At 38.4% G+C, this 24,418-nt stretch overlaps 1 protein-coding gene across 1 annotated transcript in view; it reads left to right on the plus strand.

Moving 5' to 3' along the window:
* Positions 1-24,418, plus strand: part of LOC124555481 (exopolyphosphatase PRUNE1-like) — a 158,379-nt gene that overhangs the window by 116,149 nt on the left and 17,812 nt on the right. Inside the window, exon 6 of the mRNA XM_047129405.1 lies at positions 15,697-15,900. The gene's annotated coding sequence lies outside the window, so the exon portion shown is untranslated. The remainder of the gene's footprint in view (positions 1-15,696; positions 15,901-24,418) is intronic.

The following is a 24,418-nucleotide window of genomic DNA, read 5'->3' on the forward strand; positions in this document are numbered from 1 at the left end:
CGGCTTCTGAAAGAAGGTAAACAGCTACACTGCTGGACAGTTTTATGCAATAATGATCGTTAACATTCTTCTGTCAGCATTCAGTTTATTTCATTAGTGAAGGTAGACATTTCTCTTTGCAGTCTGCCAGATGACTTTCCCGACTAAAGAAAGAATTGAAATTGTGGAAGCATATGTGAAAACAGGTTCGATTAAGGAAACTTCGGAAATTTTTGGGGTCAAATATCTGGATAGAGAACTACCAGCAAAGATAGCAATGCAGAGTCTGTAAAAAGTCAGCATATCTATGGATCTCTGCAAAATATAAAACGACAAAGAATTGCCTCAGTTTGCACACCAGAAGTTACTCGCCGAAGAATTATTCAGAGCCCAAAGTAGTCTACATATAAATTGGCCCAACAGGCGTATGTAAGTAGGAGGAGTTGCCAGCAGATATTGAAAAGTGTTAATTTGAAGCCATATCATGTGATGATTGTACAGCAATTACAGAAGAATAGCAGTCAGAAACATGTAGATTACTGAACATGGCTTTTGAATAGCACCAGTGATGGTTTGTTCGAACCTTCCCATTGCATCATAAATGATGAAGGATGCTTTCATCTTTCTAGTCACGTTAATTCACAGAATGCGAGGTACTGGACAATGGAGAACCCTAACACTGTATGTCAGCAACCACTCCATGATGAAAAAAAAAAAACTGGCATTTGGTGTGGTGTAACAGGAACGCGTGTCATTGGCCTGATATTTTTTTGACACTAACCTCACCATAGTTACATATATGGAAAGTTTTGAGACTTTTGTGTTCAACTCACTGAATGTGAAAGATAATACTGCTTCTTCCATCAAGACGGGCAACACGCCACATGTCTAAGGTATCCGTGGAATGAGTCCACGATGTCTTCACTGAGGAACGAACTGTCGGCAAACATTTTTGGTCACCACGTTCGCCATGTCTAACAATGTATGATTTTTTTTCCTGTGGAGTCACTTGATGAGGAAGGTGTATGAAACATCCACACAAAATACAGGAACTGAAAGACAACATCCACCGTGAAGTTGCTGCCATCAGTATCCGAACTTTATGCTGGATGTATCTGAATATGCTTGGACATGCATGGCTGTATATTGATGTTGCAGGATGTCACTTTCAATATCTTCTGTAAATGTATTTTTCTCTACATTTTTCATTGTAAATAAATGGTAGGTCCATTTCAGCTGTTTGTTTGTGTAATTTCACTGCATTTCCTTTACACTTATGTGGGCTACTTATATCTGTGCCATCCTGTATTGGCATGACCTACATCTCAACAGGAAAGGGAAGGGTTAACTGGCTGGGCTAACAGCAGAAAGTTAAAGGGGGGAAGCATTGCTATGAGTGGGAAAATATCAGTGATCACAGATATAGAGCAGAAATTTTTTAAATGATAATTAGGACAGAAAGAAGTCAAGTTCTAAGGCAGGACAGGACTGTGAAATGAACCTTTAGTTTGAGAAAGTGACCCAACAGCATAATTTTGGCACATTGGGTCAGCAAACACAGCAGTTGGTTAAAATTTTTTGCTGATCAGCAGAAATTTTATTTCCACCCAGTTTTATCTCAGTCAGTGTGAAATACCAACTACCTTTACTGCATCAAAATATTTGAGGGCCAAGTAGTAAAATTAATTAACTGCTTATCTGCATTGATGAATTAGTGTCATCCAACTCAGTTAACGTAATAAGCCTCTCTGAATATCATGTGACCACTGGTGTAGATGTGTTAAGTGTTGCAGGATTTAGGTTAGCTTCTCTTTTTTGTAGGGCAGAAATGAAGATGGAGGAGTTGCCACATTCCTCATGAATTGTCATAAATTTAATAACATAGACAGTCATAAAATTTGCATAGAGCAACATATGGAAGTATGTGTAACAGAACTAGAATTTCATAATAAATCATTCCTAGTAGTAAGTGTATACTGAGTACCAGCAGGTAAATTCAATCTGTTCATAAATCACTTTGAAGGTGTATTGGCATATTTAACAATAAAAAAGAAATAATTAGTGGCTGCTAATGATTTTAATGCAGATTTTCTTGAAAACTCTTCCTGAAAGAATTTAGTGCAGTTGTAGCATTATCATTCAACTTAATTCATACTGTTAGCTTTCCAATTAGAATAGCTAAGGACTCAAAGATGGCCATTGATAATATCTTTATAGAAATGTGTAATGAACAAAGTTATATTATAAAACCAATAATAAGTAGCCTCTTAGACCATGACAAGCAGGTCCTTTCGCTAAAAATAAATAGTGACCAGGGTATAAAATCTTCAAGAGGGTAGTCAGTAAGCCAAAAATTGATTGTTTTAGGAAACTCCTCAAGGACATGAATTGGAATGGTGCGTACAATGCTCATAGCATGAATGAGAAAGGCAACACTTTTCTTAATAATGTCCTTAACATCTTTGAAAACTGCAGAACTAATGCAGATTAGATCAGTCTAAAAAAATTACTCAAGGAATAAAGGTATCCTATACGACAAAAAGGAAACTACATATGTCAGAAATAGCTCTGATGTAAATGCTATATTTTATCATTACAGAACACACAGCAAAATATTGAAGGTGGTAATACGGACATCAAAGCAAATGCATTATCAGAAAAGGATAGTCACATCAGATAACAAAATATCGCCAAAATGGGATATAGTGAAGAAAGAGACTGGTAGAACCAGAAATGGAAAAGAGCACATAACATTAAGAGTAAATGACACATGAGTAACACATGTGTGCAGTGTTGCCGAACTTTTCAATAGGCACTTCATAACTGTTACTGAAAAGATGGGGTTGTTAGGTTCAGTAGATTATGCCATGGAATATCTCAGAACAGTCACTACACACAAACACAGTAATATGAGTTTGGCCCTCGCAACACTGGTAGAAGTAATGTCCACCATAAAAGCCTTGAAATAAAAAAATTCTAGTGGCTATGATAAAATATCAATGAAGTTGATTAAACAGTGTGCCTCTTTGTGACATTTTAAGTTGTTTGTGTAACCAATCTTTTATCAGTAGACCATTTTTCCGTAGAACATTTCCTAAATGGTTGAAGGAAGTATGCTGAAGTTAAGCCTTTTATAAGAAAGGAGATAAAGAAATACCATCAAACCTTCACCCAGTTTCACTTTTACCTGCATTCTCAAAAAGTGTGGGAAAGATAACATACAGTCATCATCTTAGCCATTTGATCACAAATAAAATATTATCCAAGTCACAGTTTAAATTTCTAAAGGATTCTGATATTGAGAAGGCTATCTACATGTACAGTGAGAATGTACTTAATTCATTAGACAATAAATTACAGGCTACTGGTATATTTTACGATCTGTCAAAGGCATTTGACTGTGTAAATCACAATATCCTTTTAAGGCCAGATTCTCATTCAAATGAGCAAAAAACAGGCAAAGTTTGGAAATTTTTTGAGACTATGAAAAGGCATACAAAGGATCTATTTGGGGATTATGATTGAGCATACTTTGAACTTTCATTTTAGATTTTCAATTTAAAAGCAAATGGTGTGCCTGTAGCTATGATTTGATCAAGGGCCTGCAAGTTTGAAGTACACAGACTGCGTGCAGTGCACCTCCTCAGAAGTTATCTGAAATAAAAAATGAATAACATCAGTTGATACTGTATTACATTTATGGGAGCTTATACCTGAACACAATGAAATAACCTTAAATTTAATGATATGGTGCTAACTTAGTTTGATTTTTGTGTGTTTTTCACTATTTATAGTTTTACAAAATATAGTTAATATTAAAAAATTTCATACATTGTAGGTATCTGCTCCCAAGAAAACTGTTTATTTTTTGGGGGTTAAAGGTAGAAGTCAATTGGTTGAACCATTTTTATTTTATACTGCATGCAATATTGAAAAATCATTTCTCAAGCAAAACCTGTTTAAGGTTTAGGGAATACTTTTATACGTATTATTAGTTCAATTTGCATAAAAACAACATGTTGTTATATATTTTTGATGTCACTGAACATTAATATGAACTTAGATTTTCAAGATTCAAAACAGCTAATCCAATATGGCAGACCAAACATTATGTTTTGACCAATTTTGACAAAAATAAGTGTTTTCATTACTTATGTTTAGTCTGCATTTCCAGAACCATAGATCAACCCTTCCTCTAACTCTTAACTGTTCCTGGAGAGCAAGTCCCTAGTTCTTCTTGGCAAGAAAGGCTGATCTGGCTGAGCTGGATATGCTGCGGGTGGCAACCTGCTCACGTTATATGTCAGCTTTTTTGTTGAATATGTTTGCATGCATACTGCAGTGTAAATCGTTCTGTGAATGTGCGTTATGGCACAACAAGTTTTCTACCTGATCCAGGTGTCTCCTGCTGAGAGCATCCTACAGCGACTGTGACACTACTTCAAACAATGGGCTGCAGAAATTTTTGTAATGCACATATTCAAAAACTCTTTCCTCCTAATATTCTAGACACACACTATATGATCAAAAGTATCCAGACACCTGGCTGAAAATGACTTACAATTTCGTGGTGCCCTCCATTGGAAATGCTGGAATTCAATATAGTGTTAGCCCTCCCTTAGCCTTGATGACCGCTTCCACTCTCACAGGCATGCATTCAATCAGGTGTTGGAAGGTTTCTGGGGGAATGGCAGCCCATTCTTCATGGAGTCCTGCACTGAGAGAGGTATCGATGTCAGTTGGTCAGGCTTGGCATGAAGTCGGCATTCCGAAACATCCCAAAGGTGTTCTAGGATTCAGGTCAGGGCTCTGCAGGCCAATCCGTTACAGGGATGTTATTGTCGTGTAACCACTCTGCCACAGGCCGTGCATTATAAACAGGTGCTCGATTGCGTTGAAAGATGCAGTTGCCATCCCCGAATTACTCTTCAACAGTGGGAAGCAAGAAGGTGCTTAAAACATCAATGTAGGCCTGTGCTGTGATAGTGCCACACAAAGCAACAAAGGGTGCAAGCCCCCTCCACAAAAAACATGACCACACCATAACACCACGTGCTCCAAATTTTACTGTTGGCACTACAAACACTGGGAGATGACGTTCACTGAGCATTCGCCATACCCACACCCTGCCATCGGATCGCCACATTGTGTACCGTGAATCGTCAGTCTGTCTGCCTATTACACATTATGACCCTCTTCAACTGTCGGTGTTCTCTTGTCAGTCAACAGATGAGGTCGGCCTGTATGCTTTTGTGCTGTGGTGTGTCCCTTAACGTTTCCACTTCACTATCACATCAGAAACAGTGGACCTAAGGATGTTTAGGAGTGTGGAAATCTCACGTACAGACATATGATATGGAGTACCTGGCAGTAGGTGGCAGCACAATGCACCTAATAAGAAAAACATATGTTTTTAGTGGTGTCCAGACACTTTTGATCTCATAGTGTATATACCTTTAAAAAATGCAATAAAAATCGAATTTTCAACCATTTTGAAGAGAATCTGGACTTAAGCAAATTAGAACATTACAGTGTAACAGGAAATAGTGCAGGACGGTTGAAATCGTATATCTCCAACAGAAAATAAAGGGTGTCAGAGGAAAGAGACATGTATTAAGCTATCAGGTACCATCTAGCTGGGAACCAATAACATGTGGTGTGCCCCAAGGTTCCATCTATTAGGGCCCTTACATTTTCATGTGTATACCAATGACCTTTCGTTAGTAACATTACCAGATGCTAAGTTTGTTTTGTTTGCAGATGATAAAAACATTGCCATTAATACTAAATGAAGTATAGCCATAGAAGGATTCGTTTGAGCAGTTGCGAGTGGGCTCATGCTCATGCGCAGTTGAGTCGCATGCGAGTAATATCTTTTTCAGTATTAGACAATGACATTCCAATTTTTCATGTAGCAAAACATTTAACGTACTTTGATGAAGTAATAGATCAATTTGCAGAAAGGAAAGCACACCATGTAAAGCTGTAGCAAGATAAGAGAGAAAAAAATGCTAAGACCTAAGAATTGAAGAAATGTGTACTGTCTTGCTTGTCTCTTGTCTTTATGTTTCCTATATTTAATTTTGTGTCACACAAAAAGCAAATTATTAGTTAATAGGCAATAAAGAGTGCAAATTTTCTGGATAGTTCCTATCCTCCTGGTTACAAATAATCCCATCCAGTATTAATGAGAGAGAAGGAGGGGGGGGGGGGGGGGGGCAGGATGTGAAATTGGCTGACTGCCAACTGCGAGCAGGAGAGCCACCACAGGACATTTTAATTTCCACTGTCGTGAATATAGTTTGATTGCATCCATTACAATATATACAGATTTGAATTCCACACAGTGAAATACACGTGCGATAGAAGAATGCTGTATGAAGAGGCGTGGCACTGTACTTTGGCAGACTTAAGTCCAAATTACATGTCTTACATTTCCTCGAACATATAAGTTTTATGTATCAGACATCTTCAGGAAGATGTGTGCTACAAATTGAACATTTTTTTAAAAGTCGATTTTTTAAATTTCTGTCGTCCTATCTCAAACACTTGGGGGAGGGGGGGGGGGGGGGGTCGGAAATGTCATAGATCCGGGCCAGATATGCAGAGCAGTCTGAGCTGTAGTCAGGAGGTGCGTAGTCTCCATGTGACCCGTGTTTACACTTAGTGATTTTGCTGTTTCCTCTTCATTTACTGCTGTCACGTCAAATTAAAACAAAACGAATGTCTGTGGCCAGGAGCTATCAAGTGAATTAAAATACATCCACATAATTACAGAGAGCTAAAATGTTATTAGTTTCAGATCTTATTTTATTTCCACCTTTCTGACAGTCAAGCATTAATCACCTTGTAGAACACTGAAGTTGTTTTTGTTGGCTTGCAAAAGACGTTTGGCTTTTATTGATCTTCTCTGCTGAGGCAGTCAATTTATTTGAAATGAAGTGTTTAATTCTTCGCTATTGGCTAGTTTCTACTGTTCATTGCATTTCAAGTGCACATTTTCATCTTTTAGAACATATAGCATCATGCCATAATATAGAACCAAACATGAGATAATACCGTACTGGTACTCCAAGAAAATTTACATCCCGATAACCACACTGAAAAGCTTAATATGAGATTGAGGCTTACTTCATTGAGAATCTGGACACACGAATGTGCTATAGACGCCGAATTATGCATTTTAGTATGGTTCACGAAATTCTGATGCTCTTGGAGTACCCTCTGATGTCTTCCAGAATGAGATTTTCACTCTGCAGCGGAGTGTGTGCTGATATGAAACTTCCTGGCAGATTAAAACTGTGTGCCCGACCGAGACTCGAACTTGGGACCTTTGCCTTTCGCGGGCAAGTGCTCTACCATCTGAGCTACCGAAGCACGACTCACGCCCGGTACTCACAGCTTTACTTCTGCCAGTATCTCGTCTCCTACCTTCCAAACTTTACAGAAGCTCTCCTGCTGGTAGAGCACTTGCCCGCGAAAGGCAAAGGTCCCAAGTTCGAGTCTCGGTCGGGCACACTGTTTTAATCTGCCAGGAAGTTTCTCTGATGTCTTGTTTCTATTATGACATAATGTAAGATCTTTTAATGTTTTACACATGTGAACATACAGGCTTTCTTACATCATTGTAGCTGCGCAAGCGTGGTGACACCTGTTATCTGACACTCTGGCAACTACTGAAATGAACCTATTTCTAACAGGTCGTGGGAAAATATTGCGAATGGTGGTTTGAAAAGCATTAAGCGTAGTTTACACAACGACTTTGGGTTGCGCCACTTGTTGTATGGAATGAGTTGCATGCAAATGGTTTCATATGTGATTGTAGACATGGCAAAGCCAGCATACACTTCAGTTTCATCATTTTGTGAGTTCCTGAGTCGTGTCTGAAATAAAAGTTTCGGCAGCTACATGTTGCATGAGTTGTGATGGAGTTAAAGCTTGTTGCGTGGAATCGCTGCATAAGAAAAAAATAAGAAACGTATTTTGATTCATGACTGGATGAAGAAAAGATGGCAGCTCGGTTGCTCAGCAACCTTGCTAAAATAATTTATAATGGAAGACCGAAGAAGTTCCTTTAATAATCTTAGAATGTCACCAGAACTGTTCATGTTTCTTCTAAATAGAGTTACTTATGCGATAAGGAAAATATACTGTGATGCATGAAGCTCTGTTGCCAGAACTGAAACTACATATCACATTGTGTGCATTACAATTGAGAACATTTGGCACACTAAGAAGGTGCATTTTTAGTTGGTGATGACGCTCTTTCATTAACACCAATAATTAATAACATTAACACCAATAATTAATAACATTAACATCAATAATTATTAACACCAATACTTACTAACATTAACACTAATAATTATTAATATTAACAGCAATAATTATTCAAAGCAGGCTGCATTAAGAAGAGAATGGTTTGCAAACTACTGTCATGAAGATAATCTGTACAGTGGCAATACTTCAACATTCAAACATACGTGAATGAGGAATACTGCTACGATGTTTTAAATATATGAATATTGAATAAAGAATTCAACTTCTTGATTTGTGTACCCTTCCCTCCCGTCAGCAATATTCCTTAAAAAAGTGTCGGCCAGCTCAAATGATGGGATTTTAGTCTTGTAGACTAGAGCATTCCCACAGCCAGAATTGTACTTTGTTGCATTTTTCTTAATTCAGTTGTATATCTGCTCCTAATTCAGTAAATTTTTCCCTGCAGCTCGGATATTGTCAAGCCATCTATGTTCTGACTGCACATGACAGTCTCGGGAGCAGCAGTATGTTGCTTATTTTTGTAATCCACATCACTGAAATCCCACAAACACCTATGCAAAGCATAGATATTCAAAAAGAAAATGTTATTCTCCATTCCACACTTCATATTTCAGTTTGTCCACACACTATGAACACACACAACGTCAAAACGCTTGCAACTATTGTCACTAAAGTTGGAACATGCCGAAAGTGTTTAGTTTCACCGAGTTGGACAAACACGCATGTACAGTGGCTGGTAGCACAGTTGCCTGCAGCCTTGTGTTGTCGTGTAAACTAGGCTTTACTTTCAAAGTCATTTTCCTTTTATGCAAGATGAACTACGTACGATGAATTTCATAAATCACAGTGTGTTTGACTCATTTAAAAATCGAGTCTTTGAGGGTGAGCCATTTAGAAGAATTTCGAGCCCAGAAGATCAGAGATTTATGTCGTTATTAAACATTTTACTGGCATGTTTGTGTGATGTATCTTAAAGTGTAACACACGCAAAAAAGATCAACATTATATGTGGAAGCTTAGCTTCTCTTGCAGCTTATTAATCTGTAGGTAGTGGAGAGCGGGCATGGTAATTACAACGATTTATAATCACTTGCACTTCCATCACTTACTATGAATACTTTAATTCTCGCAGCATATACGCAATGCGTGAAACATGGAGCGCCTACTACAGAGAACTGATGAGGCAAATACACAGTTGTTCTTGCTGTGGTATGGTAGTAATATTATTGGGGGGTGAGCCAGTGGTTCTACATCCTCACATATCTTGGAGATCAATATTACATGTGAACGAGTTGCTTTCCTTGTAGCAAAAATATGTATATTAATTTAAACCATTAACTTTTCCTATTTGTGTGTTTGCACTACGTAACAGTGATGTTGCTATTGGCTGACTACATCACGTGTCCTATACTGTGAATATCCGCCGCCATCGGCTGGCAAGATAATGTGACATGAGCTGTAATTGGCTTACAAAAGTGCATCACAATCTCAATTTCAATGCCTCGGAAAGTAACACGCAGTGTTTGGTGGACTTCGCATTTATACTTTCGTAATACGAAAATATGCAGCGTACATGTTGCTGCAGATCAAAGATCTTTCCAAAAATTCCCCCCCCCCCCCCCCCCCCCCCCTCCCTACTTTCATTTTCTAAAGTGCTGAGAAGTTCTATGCCGATGTATAAAAACTGTAGCCATGCAAAGGACTGATAACTTTTACAGTTCTGAGGGAAAGTAGACTGTCAGTTAACACAGAAAAAGTGTATTTTCACCCAAGAGAAAATGTGTTTTTAACCGGGAAATCTGGGAAAAGTTCAGAAATTTTTATTCCTCGTCCGTGTACACATCCTGTTATAACAACATTGATTGGTTAGTGTACCATGTTCAGAGATTCAGAGGTCAATATGCCGCTGCAATATTATGCCTTCCCACACCACAACACCTCAACCACCAAAACAGCCATGTTCAGCAATGCTGTAGGTACCCTCATATGGCAAGAGATGGCAATGTGTAATGCACCCAGGAACATTGCATATTTATTTCAGTTACTATGTGTGGTATGCTCTAGCAGTTGTGTATGGTCCAAGTTTCAATGAGCTATGTTACTTGGCAGTGACACATCATGTGAAAGTTACTTTCATTCTTAAGTTTTGCACACCAGTGTACAAGCCTCCACTTGTACCCTCTGTGGGCACTTGACAGTGATATGCGAAGTATGGATGTAATTTCAGGTGCTAAGGTACTTTAGAGATGTTGTTTATTTACTTATTCAGGTACTGAGTTGAACAAAATATAAATATTCAATGTTGTTGTTGTTGAAAATTGTTTGGTTGACAGAGTAGTTACGTGTGGGCATGAAGGGAAGTGTGTAGGGTACTGTTACTTCTGTTAATAGAGTCTTAATTCTCCAAATTTACGTATACAATTGTTTCACAATATTATAACATGCTGTTGAAACTTTTTAGTTTCCAGCTGTGAAAATGAGGCTTTGTGTGTAGAAGGTCTTGTAATACCCGTGTCTTGTAAATTTTTTGACAGTTTCATCTGAGAGTAAATGATAGCAACTAAAATTGGTTAAAAAAAGGAAAGTGCATTATATGAAATTGCTTTTCGTGGAAGGAAACAGCAAATCATTATAGTGAAAACTACAGAGGACAAAATTTACAGGAAAGTGGAAATAGAATTCTTTAACTATTCAGTTGTTTTGGCTATATGCCAGAAGCAACTGTTGAGGCGTTCCAAAAAAAGTAGCTATTGACATTAAAATAATACTGAAATAGTGGTATTATTTGTTACCAGCTGGCTATATGCAAGTCTGAATGAAACCTCTAGTTTTTTTTTACACAAGACACACAGAATATGCTTCATAATGGAAATGGTAAAGAAATTTTCTGCAAATAAATATATTTCTGTAGACGAACCTTGGTATACTCTCAGTATGTTAAATAGTGTCAGAATTTCATGACTTCAAATAGAATTTTAGCTATCTCTTTCTTATTCTAAACAATTTAGGAATATAGGAGATGACTCACCTAAAGGCAAAAGTGGCTGCATCATCAACAGATACATACACAAAAGGTACAGAGCTTTACTTTGCTAGCTTTCGCAATGGGATTCCTTTCTCAAGCTGTTGGAGAAAAACACACACACACACACACACACACACACACACACACACACTCCTATCTCCCTCCATTGTGCTTATTCGACTGCCTCATGGTCCCTGGTGAGTGTAGTGGGTTGAGGTTGGGGTGCAGTGTAGGGTGGGGTGAGAGACGGAGAGAGGCGGGAGGCATGGAGGGGTTGGGACGAAGTGCCTAGTCACTTGTGGGACAGTGTAGAGCAGTCCGTGAGCTAATTGGGGGGGGGGGGGGGGGGGGGGGGTGCAGGTGGAGGGGACATGTGGCAGACGGCTGAGCACTTAATTTCACAGACTAGGACATGAGATGGCAGCACACAACTAGCTGACGTGTATTGAGTGGGGTGATGGGAAAGGGGCATTGTGTGTGTGTGCATCCCCCCCCCCTCTTCCACACACACACACACACACACACACACACACACACACACACACCATTTGGTGGGGGGTGGGGGACAGAGAGCTTAGGTTTAGGCCAGGGACATTACAGGAGTGAAGGACGTGCTGTAAGGATAGTTCCCATCTGTGCAGCTCAGAAAATCTGCTGGTGGTGGGGAGCATCCAGATGGCACGGGTTGTGAAGCAGCCATGGAAATCTCACGTGTCGTGCTGTGCTACATGTTGTGGACTGGGTGGTCCACCTTGTTTTTGGCAACTGTTTGACATTTGACGTTCATTCCAGTTGACAGCTGGTTGATTGTCATACCAATGTAAAACACTGTGCAGTGGTTGCAGTGGAGCTGGTATATAACATAGCTGCTTTCTCAGGTGTGCTGGGGTAGGTCCTCACATCCATCCGAAGAACAAACCACAAAGAAATGTCCCCTTGTCATCCAATACTATCCAGGACTGGAAGGACTGAACCATGTCCTTCGTCAGGGCTTTGATTGACTATCATGCTCTGAAATGAGGAACATCCTACCCAAGTTACTTCCATCCCATCCCAAAGAGGTGTTACATCTCAACATCCTAGTCCATCACAATGCCACTCCCACTCCCAATCCCCTTTCACAGGGATCGTACCCTTGTGGAAGATCCAGATGCAAGACCTGTCCGATCCACCTACTCCAGTCCAGTCACGGGTTTATCCTACCCCATCAGAGGTCGGACCACCTCTGAAAGCAGCCATGTTGTATACTAGCTCAGCTGCAACGACTGAACAGTGTTTTACATTGGTCTGACAACCAACCAGCTGTCAACCAGAATGAACGGCCAATGTCAAACTGTTGCCAAAAACAAGGTGGACCACTCAGTTGCATAACATGCAGCAGAGCAGAAGAAGTGAAATTTCAATGGCTGCTTCACAACCCATGCCATCTGGACCCTCCCCAGCACCACCAGCTTTTCTGAGCTGCATAGATGGGAGCTATCTTTACAGCACATCCTTTGCTCCTGTAACCTCCCTGGCCTAAACCTAAGGTAACTAGCTGTCTCCCCACCTCCCACCCAAATTTTGTGTGTGTGTGTGTGTGTGTGTGTGTGTGTGTGTGTGTGTGTGTCACAACACCCCTTTCCCATTACCCCCCTGCCCTAGTCTGTAAAATTGGGTGCTCAGTCGTCTGCCATATGCCGCCACTACCTGCACTCCTAGCTAACTCATGGATGAATCTCCACTCTCCCACGAGCAACTAGACGCTCCCCCCAATCCCTCCCTGCCTCTCGCATCTCTCCATTCTTCACCCCACCCCCACCCCACACTGCAACCCCACCTAACTCATGTACATTCACCATGGGCCAGGAAAGAGTAGGCAGTTGAATGAGCACAATGTATGGAGACAGGCGCGTGTGTGTGTGTGTGTGTGTGTGTGTGTGTGTGTGTGTGTGTGTGTGTGTGTGTGTGTGCGTGTGTGTGCGTGTGTGTGTGTGTGTGTGCGCGCGCGTGTGTGTGTGTGTGTGTGTGTGTGTGTGTGTGTGTGTGTGTGTGTGTGTGTGCGTGCGTGTGCGCGCGCGTATTTGTGTGTGTGTGTGTGCGCGCGTGCATGCACGTGTTTCTCCTACAGCTTGAGAAAGGAAGCTAGCATAGTAAAGCTCTACACCTTTTGTCGACGATGCAGCACTTCTGCCTTTAGGTGAGTCATCTCATTTGTTCCTAAATAATTAGTTATTCTCCACCAGAACTTTCTGTACATTATTATTGTAAACAATACTTTTATTGACTATTGATTTGGGTTGTACCATTATTAGACAAGTGGTTTTATTAATACTTTGGGGCAGTGGTTTTTTTTACACAGTCTGTTTTGCCTGTAGTTGTTTGTAAACGGTACCTGTTGTAGAATGAGCTTCCACAAGACTTTACTGGAGTTGCAATAGAGAAAGACAGGTGACAATGACCTGCAGAAATAGATGACTGATATATCTTAGCAGACACTAAACTGATGCTTCAGAACTTCAGAAGGAAACATTAGTGCCATTGGAGAAAACATTAAGTGTGTGAAGATAATCAGTAGGTCATCTTACAGAATTAAGACATTATTGGTAAAGTTACTTGGAAATAATTGGAGTTAAGATTATTGCTTTTCAATCCATGTTTTTAAATCTTATTTTTTATTTTATGTGCATGTAATACTTCCTCAGGATATATAGATAAATTAAGGGAAAAAGCAACCACTCACCTCTCTCTCTCTCTCTCTCTCTCTCTCTCTCTCTCTCTCTCTCTCTCTCTCTCTCACACACACACACACACACACACACTCACTCTCCTGTAGCCATGGCAAGTCCAAATAGTCTTGTTGTGGCAATGGGTGTGTACATTTGGGTGTCTTGGTAATATGTAGGAATGTGTGTACTTTAGTTAGAAAAAGAGCTAGTGCTCAAAAGTTGGTAAACTGAATAGTCTTGCCATGGCCACAGGAGTGTGTGTTTGTGCCCCATGTATGGATTTGCTTAATTTGAGTGGTTGCATTTCCCTTGTTTTACATATTGCTTCATTCAGGAATTTCCATTGTTTTCATACATTGCCCCGGAAACAGATTTCTATGTTCTTTTCAGCTCATACATCAAAATGTCATAATATTTTGGTTGTGTCACTGGCTGTGGTAGTCTAGAGGAAATAGCATAGACACTGGCCCTGGAGGTCCTGGGTTCAGTCCCAGATAGGAGCAGGGATTTTTCCTCGTTCAAGTCCATCCAGGATGGCTCTAGGTCCACTCAAGCTACGTTCAAATGAGTACCAGGGATCTTTCCCAGAATTTAAAGGTGGTTGATGCGATGATCCCACCAACCTCTTGCTCCTAGTGCTGTTGTGCATTTAGGCCAATAATCTGGTCACAGGCATTCAGCACAGACTTTCACCTTGGTTCAGTCTGTATCTTTCTGTTAAGAAAGATGTGGCATTTGTACTGGCACTTCGTCTTATGTCACTGGAGGTGGAGAAAAAGCAAAAGTTTGTAAAACATATCATTCATACATTGAAGTGTATGAATATCAAATTAGGATCCGTCTGTTTCATTTGAATGATGGTAGTAGTTTTGGGTTATGTAGGACGCTTGTGTGATTTTCTTTGGCCCATTCTTGCAGTGCTGCGTCAATCTTATGATTTTGTGTTCCTGTGTGATATCATCAGTTATTATATTGTGTGATATCATCAGTTACTATTTTGTGTGATATTTTAGCAGGTAGCTTGATGCTGAAATCAGCACCTTGTGGATTGTGTGTGCATTTGTTTAATGGCCTTTGACTTCCATAATTAGAACTTCAAACTCTTCCACCTAAGTGACAGCTTGTGATAGGATCTGTATACTATGTTGAACAACATTGGTAATTTTGTATTTGTGGTGGTGTCTGATAACAATTTGCATTTTGATTATTCTTATTCTGCTTGTGTAGATCTTGTAGCAGATGCTCATTTGATGGTGACAGGAGTTCTATATTCCCTGAAATAACAGCCAACTTTGCTCCTGCAAAGAACACAGACAGTGATTTTAGTGTGAAATGTTTAGGAGGCATTCTAGCTGTTTGCCCAGAAAATTAGTGATTTTTGCATTGATCAAGTTTCTCTAGTGAGTTATGAACTTGCAGGAGGAATGTTTCTTGTTCCCCTTGAATAAGCGAAGCTACTCCACAGGGCAAGTGGCTTTCATTTTCATTTGGTGTGGTAGAGGACTTTGTTTCCAAAATTAATGTTTATTTACATAATGCAAATTGTAGTTATCAGATTATTGTGATGCTCCGACCATCACATATGGTATAGTATTTTCATGTTTATGATGATGCATGTCAACTTTTGTGTTGAGTATATTAATGATGGTAGGTCAAATAATGTTTTATAAGCTAATTTGTTTTGTTTCCTAAATTTTTTATCAGCTGACAGATAGCCTGACAAAATCTAAGACTCCCAATCTTCAGCTTCAACCCATAAAAAAATTTTCTGACAGTGGAAAGGTAGTACTTTTTCGGCAGCTGAATAAAGATGCTTCACGGAAACAGATAATACCTTTGGTGAAACAGGCAGTCATAAATTATGAAAGAACACACAGTCCAGGTTGTAGTTCTACCAGAAGCTAAGAGGTGAGTCCTAAGTCAAATAGTGTGTGCTCTTTGTTGTAGTAGGTAAAGACTTCCAGGTCTACACTTGACTAGATGATTCCTAATAAGGTATCATTTTTAAATACATGAAACACCAAGACATCTGAATATTTTCACGTAGTGTAATCATTGTGGGGTAACATGCAGTTACATTGTGCAGCCAATCTACAAGGAGTTTCATGATAATCCTAACAAATTTTGAGGGACAATTGGCCACAAACTGAGGATCGTTTTTGGTGAAGGAACATACTGTTTTTACTCCATCATTAATCAGTGTGATGCTTTTGTCATGGTACACAATACACAGTATGCAGCTGGTAGTTATTTTTCTGCTGTTTAGCCCTCTGTGTGCTTTATCATTTGTTGTTTACATGTAAAGGTACAGATTAAACATGGATTGTGAATTGTTTAAGCCCAGTGGTATGATTAAGTATTACAGTGAAGCGAGAGGTAATAGAAGTCACACTTACTGTGCCTATGAACATTAGTTTCTTAACTGGAGGCATTCATTTTATATATCTTTGCTGCACTTTATCAATCTCTCCAAGAAAGTCTTCATCCTCATGTTGTCAATAGAAGGGATGCTGTGAGAACACCAGGTTTAGAAGATGCGATGATAGTTTTAGTAATGCGCCTTCAACCAGCACACTTGCTGTGGCATGTTCAGTGGATATTGCTAGAGTACAGCATATATGTGTGTACCTTCAGAAGCTTCAGGCACTAGGACCACTCAATTTCAATAATCAAATGGAGTTTGTGCAGTGGTTCCTTCATCAAAATGCTAATGATGCTTTCTTTCACACACACGAGTGTTATTTACAGATGGTGGGCCTACTTCCCACAAGCTCATTGTTTTAACAGTAAGAACAGACTGGAAGAGCCCACATGTGATTGTTATTGGGTCTGTTTCTATGAACATTTTGGATGGAATTGTTGGTAATCATATCGTAAAAACTGTACTTCTTTCCGCACAATACAGTGGAGCGCCTGACCATCAGTTTTTGCATGTCAGGTGTATGGTGTACATTATTCCAATTGCCACCATAGCTGAACAGATTGCAAGAATCATCAACATGTTCCACAGCGTGAAAGAGAATTCTGCCATTCTTCATGCATGATGGAAATGGATGGTAATTTCTACGAAGCTAATCATGTCATGAAGCTCAAAATTGACTGTTTGAACATCTGCTGTTAACTTATGCACATAACTGATGAAAAAAGGGAATGAAAAAGACTGTATTGCTTAACAATAAATGATAGCCTGTGTGAGATCCATCACTCCTTGAATTTTGTTGATGCCACCCTAATACATCCTGTAGTTAGAAAGGGTCATAAGAATATATGTGCTGCTGAGTTTTTCAAGCATTTCGACTACTGAATTATGGTCAGATGCTATCACAACAGCAACAGCATATTCTTTATTTAAAATACTGTATATATGAGTGCAAAGTTTAATTACTGATATTTACAATGTTTATTAGGATCATAATTTCAGTAAAACTTGCAGATGATATATGAATTGCTTTAATGGAGATTAATTGCTGTAGAAATAAGTAAGCAAGATTTCTAAAATTATAATTATTGTGGTTGCAGTCTATATTCGTTGATATGTGGGGTGGGAAGGAAACGAACCTCCCGAACAGAAGCATCATTTTGTTAACCCTCCGTTGCTCACACAGATGACACTCGTCGTCCACATGACTTTCCCGCTCAATTTGTCTGACAGGGCTGGATAGAGTTCGCACCATTTTCAGTACCTTTCTGTTAACTCCCCGGCTGTTAGCTCCATTCATTGTGTATGAAACATCATTATAGTCTGGAGGACACTGGTCATCAGCGTGAGCTCTGCTGCCAGAATGTGAATCAAAGTAATTCTATATTACTTTATTGCTTTCCTAGATTCAGTCGATCTTTCATGTGCGTAAATTTAGGAGTATGGAAAGTGATTGCAGTTATCTCTCGTGTTACCTAGTATTCCCTTTATTTTTAGACTGTGCAAGAAATGACAAAGGCAAAAACACCTCGGACAGAGTTTAGTAGAGATCCTAATGTATGGCTGGAATGGTTCAATGAGCTGAGTTAAGAAGATGCTCTCAGTGATAGCATTGACTCAGAGACTGAGGATTGTGTTCATGAAAGCGGTCATGATTCAGGAACAGAACAAAAAGTGTCAGAAAATGATAAATATGAGTCACAGGAAGTAGTAACTCAAGAGGATGCATTTTCTTAGGGAAAGATGGAATAACTAAATGGAGGAAAAATAAATATCCCACGAATGTTAGAAGTAGATCTTGTAATATTATTACCACTTGCCTGGACCAAAAAATCAAGCTCATATAAAAAAGACAGAAATAGAAATTCTGAATTTGTTCTTGGATGAAAACATAATAAGCATCATCACAACATGCTCTAATATATACATCAATGAAGTTCGTGGTAACCTCTCTAGGGAAAAGGATGCTAAAGAAACAGATGTGATAGCATTCAGAGCTTTCATTGCTTCGTTATATCTGTGTGGACCTTTGAGATGTTCTAGGAAGAGTATATCAAAACTAAAAGGGAAACGAACTTGAATCATGTTATTTATGCACGAGTGGAAACCGATTCAGGTTTCTGTTGCGGTTTGATAATATCCATAATAGAGGTGTTCGCAGAGATGTTGACAAGTTGGCTGCTATCAGAGAAGTGCTTGAACTATTCATGAACAATTGCCAAAATTATTTTTCACCTAGTGAATATCCTACTGTTGACGAAAGTATGGGTTAAAAGTGCCTGCTTTGGTTGATGACTGGTCAAACCACCAACTTCATCCTATATTTGTAAAAATATGGAAAGCAGTAGGAGAATAAAATTTTACCTTCTAAGACTTTGTGTTGGTAAGTTACTGCAATCAAAGTTTCAAGTTCATCACACATTTAATTCCAGAAATACAAAACAAAAATAAACATCCCTCCCCTGCACCCCAATCAAGAAGCTATTTTTTCGACCAAGTTTGCTACAAAAGTGGGGGTAGATCTTCCAGATCAGCTTTGTCAGAAGAACAATGTGTCATGTAATACAAGAAGGTGGCCTGTGGTACTGTTACACAATATTTTGAACATTGCAGCCATAAATACTTTATGCATATATAAATACCACTGCATGGCTTCAAATCAGGTTGTAAAAAGGGTTGATTTTATAGAAAAAATCAGCTGGGAACTAACAAAGCCTCAAATAGAGCGATGTTCCCTTATTGAAAGCCTTCCATGTGAAGTTCGGAGGAGGGCTAAATTACTGTTATGCACTCAAGAAATTGTGGAACAGCCAGAAAAATCAACTGGATCATGTGGAAGGAGTTACATATGTGGAAGAGCATGAAATAAAACAGCTCGTAGATGGTGCACTACATGCAACAACTGGACATGTGTAGATCACCTGAAAGACATATGTGTAAATTGTGTTGTCAAATAATGTGTTCCTAATTTCAGTGTTGTTTGCACTTTGTCACAAAATTACCATTTGTATATGCTTAGTAGTTAGGTCATTGTTTTGAAATAAACATTTTCCTGTTCTTTTGTTGAGTAGTTGCATTGTTACACACACCTAAATGATCAGACGTTAGAATATATTATACTGTGTATGAATATTACTGGTATTATATTTAGATTTAGTAAAAAAATCATATAATCAGTCATAAAGACTGTTCAAAGTATACAAATAGACCGCTTGCTTTGTGTATGACACCTGTCATCTGCACGAGTGATCATGTAACAAATTTTTGTGTGATTAACAGGTTTAATTGAGGTACATAACATGGAAATAAAGATCTTGTTAGCTGAAAAATTGTCCGTGCAAGCACAAAGATAATTTGTGAAATGGGTCATTCTGTGTCCAGCAATCTAGAGGTTCCTGCAAGACCGTAGTGGATGTTGATAAAATTGTGTTTGAACATTCACACATTTCAGATAAACATTGGTGAAGTTTTATGATCATCAGTTCAATACTTGCAGTGTCATTTGTGTTGACCCCACAGCGCAGCTTTGAACAGTGTATCTAAGAGTTTACAGCAACTTTGAGTCATAATATCTCTGGTAATATTCTCATGACAAAAAGAAAAATTAGATCATCTTGTACAACTTTTTGGACTCTCTTAAGTGAAATAATAAAAAAAGATTTCATTAGTAATTTTGATATGGATAATTTGTAGCAAACTTGGTCAAGAAAATAGCTTCTTGATTGAGGTGCAGGGGAGGGATGTTTATTTTTGTTTTGTATTTCTGGAAGTAAGTGCATCATGAACTTGAAACTTTAATTGCAGTAACTTACCAACACAAAGTCTTAGAATGTAAAATTGTATTCTCCTACTGCCTTCCATATTTCTACAAATATAGGATGTAGTTGGTGGTTTCTGTAAGAATGATCACAAGTCCTGATGAGTAAGAAGTGAGTTTGAGTCAGAAGTACTTAAAAAAAAAGGTCCCCTCTTTTTTCGTGACCCATTGTGACATATTTCAACCAGTTTTTCTGCTGTAATTTATTTGCGTGAAACATGTAATTATATGCATAGCAGTTGGTAGTACAATAGATACAACAGTATATAATCTAAATTTATTTTATAATAGATGTTAAAGTATACAGTCCAAATTACTTTACGTAATAATAAATTAGATTTTAGTTTCTTTGGTAGGCTATAGTAGCACTGCTCAAGGATCCATGATTTTAGATGTTTTTTGAATTTTTCACCAGTTAACAGTTTAAATTCCATAGGCAGTGAATTAAAATATTTTGTTCATTTAATATATGGACTGTTTGCAGGTTTGTTTGTTTTTTGTGTGTGTGTGTGTGTGTGTGTGTGTGTGTGTGTGTGTGTGTGTGTGTGTGCGTGTTTTTACAAATTTCTGCATTACAACATGCATATTTCTTATCTTCTACAGTTACTATTATTGTTTCAAACATATACGAGGGATAGATAGTCATAATTTTAAAATCTTGACACAATCCCTTGCATGATGTTCTAGCACCTTCTTTGCATAATATTTTCAGAGCTCTTTTCTGCAGTTGAAATACTCATTCTACACGTGTTTTATAATCTGCCACCCTATAATGCAAGACTGTATGCAAGAAAGCGATACATTAATCAAAATACGTTATCCTCATTGTTTGGGTGTTGACATAGTGGAGCTATTCTTCTCAAAACATATTAGCTAGATCTTAGTCTTGCACGCACATTGCCAATTTGTTGTGTCCATAGTAGTTTGCTATCCATGCATATACCTAAGAATTTACACTCACTGCAGATTTTCCCAGCTAACTTGAGAATCAGTACAATTTTGCAAATCACCAACACTGAAGGAAATTATACTTGTTTTTTGTAAGTTGTCTTTTAGGTTGTCATTTTCGAACTTTGCCTTTGCCATATCTATAAAAATTTTTGCCTCTATACGTAGATTAACTAGCATTTCCCCGACAAATCCCTGAAGTGTCATCTGCATATGTTGTAATGAAGGTATCATTTTTAAATGTATTTGGAGGATGACATAGCAAATAGAAAGAAATTGACCGATTATCGACCCCTGAGGCACACTGAATTTAATATTCCTAACCATTGATGTGCAACTTTTTAATGTTTCTCCATTATTGTGTGTGACTGCAGCATACTGTCTTCTGTTTTTTAAATAGGATGTAATAAGATGCAGAAGTTTTCCACTGATGCCATCTCTGGCATGAGTACCTCATGAACAATCCTATCAAAAGCCTATGATAGATGTAGGAAAACTCCAGCTAGATGCATGCCCTCATCAGTTTTGTCAAGAACTTCCAGGATAGATTGTAGTGTTGCTGTCTTGGTGCTATGACCAGTCCTAAAACCATGCTGAAAATCTCCTAGGAGTTTGTGCATATTATAATCCTCTATCATATATTTCAGAATTTGTTTTCAATGAACTAACAAAAATGGAAGTTAAAGAGAGTGGTCTGCAATTTTCTACTAATTGTTTATCACTTTTTTTGTAGATAGGTTTAACAGTTGCCTATTTCAGCATATTGAGGAACACAGGTGTATGAAAGGATATACAAGATTATGTTGGCATTGTTTAAGTACAAATGGAGAAATTTCATCCCAGACAGCAAATTTTTTGCTTTTACATTCTTTAATGAGCTGCAAAATATCCTTGAGTTCAACTTCAGGGAGTTGACCAGGTTCACACTTGACCTTAACATGATTTCCAACATGTACTTTATGTGCAGCATAAAAGTCAGTTTCTACAATATCTATGAAATACTCATTAAAAATGTTACTTATTATATCCTGAGGATTGTTGACAATATTTTTATTAGAAATGTGTGTGTTGATGTTACTTTTTAGTTAACTACAGAATCAAGCTAGTTATAAGCTTCAAAATGTAACTGTGTGCTATTAAGGCGCTGGAGATCAGAGCAGTAAAATTATTGCAGTATAGCTACAACACTCCAAACTGACTTCAAGTGTTACCCAATTGCTGTATTGTATAAATTTTGGTAAGGTTCATAGCAGTCTGCCTGATATATATATATATATATATATTTTTTTTGTTACTAGGAATTTTGAATGTGTCTTTTTTTAGTTTGCAATGCTACTAATATGCTAATTTCAGTCTAGTTTTAAAAAAAAAGCATTTTTGTGTTCGCGTAGTCTGTGGTTTATGTGGAATGTAAGTGTAGTGATGAAAAATTGTTTAAGTGTATTGATATGACCCCCAGTGGCTTAGCCATTGCTGATTTCTTTTAAAGTAAGGAGATTGGTATCCCCATCATCGTAAGGGCTGCACCTAGCTGTGCAAGAGCAATCATGGGTAGCTTTCTTTACTACAGGATTCAAAGTCTTGTATGGGCTTGTTTCCACAGGGTTCCAAGCCTAATGATTGTTTCTTTTTTAAGGTCCAAGGCCAAAGCTAGTAGTAGTCTCTTTTAGGCTCATAGGCTTATGTACACTCCAAGCTACTAGCATCTTTCTGGGTTTCATTAATTTGCTGTTACATATCACAAGGTAAACTATTCTGCTGACCAGATGTTGTCACTGATGATGAGATGAAATAACTGCAATAAATTTATGTTCCGAAACCCGGTACTTGTCACTCCTTGAGGGTGTATAAAATGAATTTTCGGCCATGGCGGTGCATAAAGCTCAGTGGAATTTTCACAGATGTTTCCACTCCATCACCCTTTTCCATAAATGCATGCACTACACTGCCCTGGCTAGCAGTCCTGTGTTAATATACCTTCTTCAGTACTGTCACTACTTGTAGCCAGAAAAGATGATGCTTCATTTGAAACTCTGCTGATCTGAATTGTTGTTTCGTCATTCGACAAAAAATGTTTCTCTCTAGCTCCCACTACAGTATGCCCCTATTTAAACATTTCTTCTTGTGATGCTTTATTTTGTTCAATTCATTCTTTGCTGATGAAAGCAAATTTAATGCCATTAATGTTCTCAGTGCAGAAGCTGTTAACTAGCCGTTGCAAATTTCCTCTCACTGCTAATTGCTTTGTTATACATCCAATCATATCACATAGTGACTTTCCATGACTTGCAGTTAAAAATTGTTTTCTGGCAACATTTAAAAGTCTCTCTTATGATAGCACAAATTGAGAAAATGTTTGATTGGATGCTGGAACTGTCACTGAAATAATAGTCGTAGGATATTTGAGCAAACTGTGTTTTTACATATTTTATCAGCTCCTTGATAAAAACAAGTACAGTAATTATGCGCTGTAGCGCACAGTCACTGACAATGCAATAACTCCGATTTCACCTTCTGATTTTGGCACAGTTAGATGACAGATGGATGGGCAGTTGCATAGCTGTTTTCCCCATGGAAACTTCACACTGCATCATGATTGATAAATGAACATCAGTAAATTCATCCACTGCCATTTGCTTCGTGTCCAGTGTGTCCTGATCAGTATGGTTCCATTGCTTGTACACAATAATTTTTTGCAGATCATGGTATATGAAATAGCTGGCAAGAGCGGGTGCTTCAGATTCTGGTCCAGGACACTTTTCATAGGGATCTAGCATGTATTGTTTGGATTCCGGACTGTAAACAGCCTTGCTGAGAGGCTTCTTATATTTTTCAATTATTACTGCTCCATTAAGCGTAAGATTAAATTCTGGTGAACTACAGAAACACAGTCAGTGTGCATTCCAGTTAATACAACAGTTACACGTCATTCTGGTCCAAGTTCACAAAATTTTGAGAACCTTAGTTCTGACCCCTTTTGATTCCTGTAGCACACGTACATTTGCTGTAAATTGCAAAGCAAGAATTTTTTCTGCATGTATGTCTCTCTGCATGAAAGTCTAACTGACGTACTGCCTTTTTTCTCCAAGGCGTACGCTACTATTTCATCACCTTCAGTGCGACTTGCACTCTGCCAGCAACTGCAGGTGGTAATTGTTTTCCTTGGCAGTTTTCAGAAAGTGCTAGAATTGCCTTCTTTGCCTTAAGCTTTTGAGCACACTTTAACATTCTTTCTAATACCC

The sequence above is a fragment of the Schistocerca americana genome, chromosome X, assembly GCF_021461395.2.
Source record: "Schistocerca americana isolate TAMUIC-IGC-003095 chromosome X, iqSchAmer2.1, whole genome shotgun sequence".
Lineage (NCBI taxonomy): Eukaryota > Metazoa > Arthropoda > Insecta > Orthoptera > Acrididae > Schistocerca > Schistocerca americana.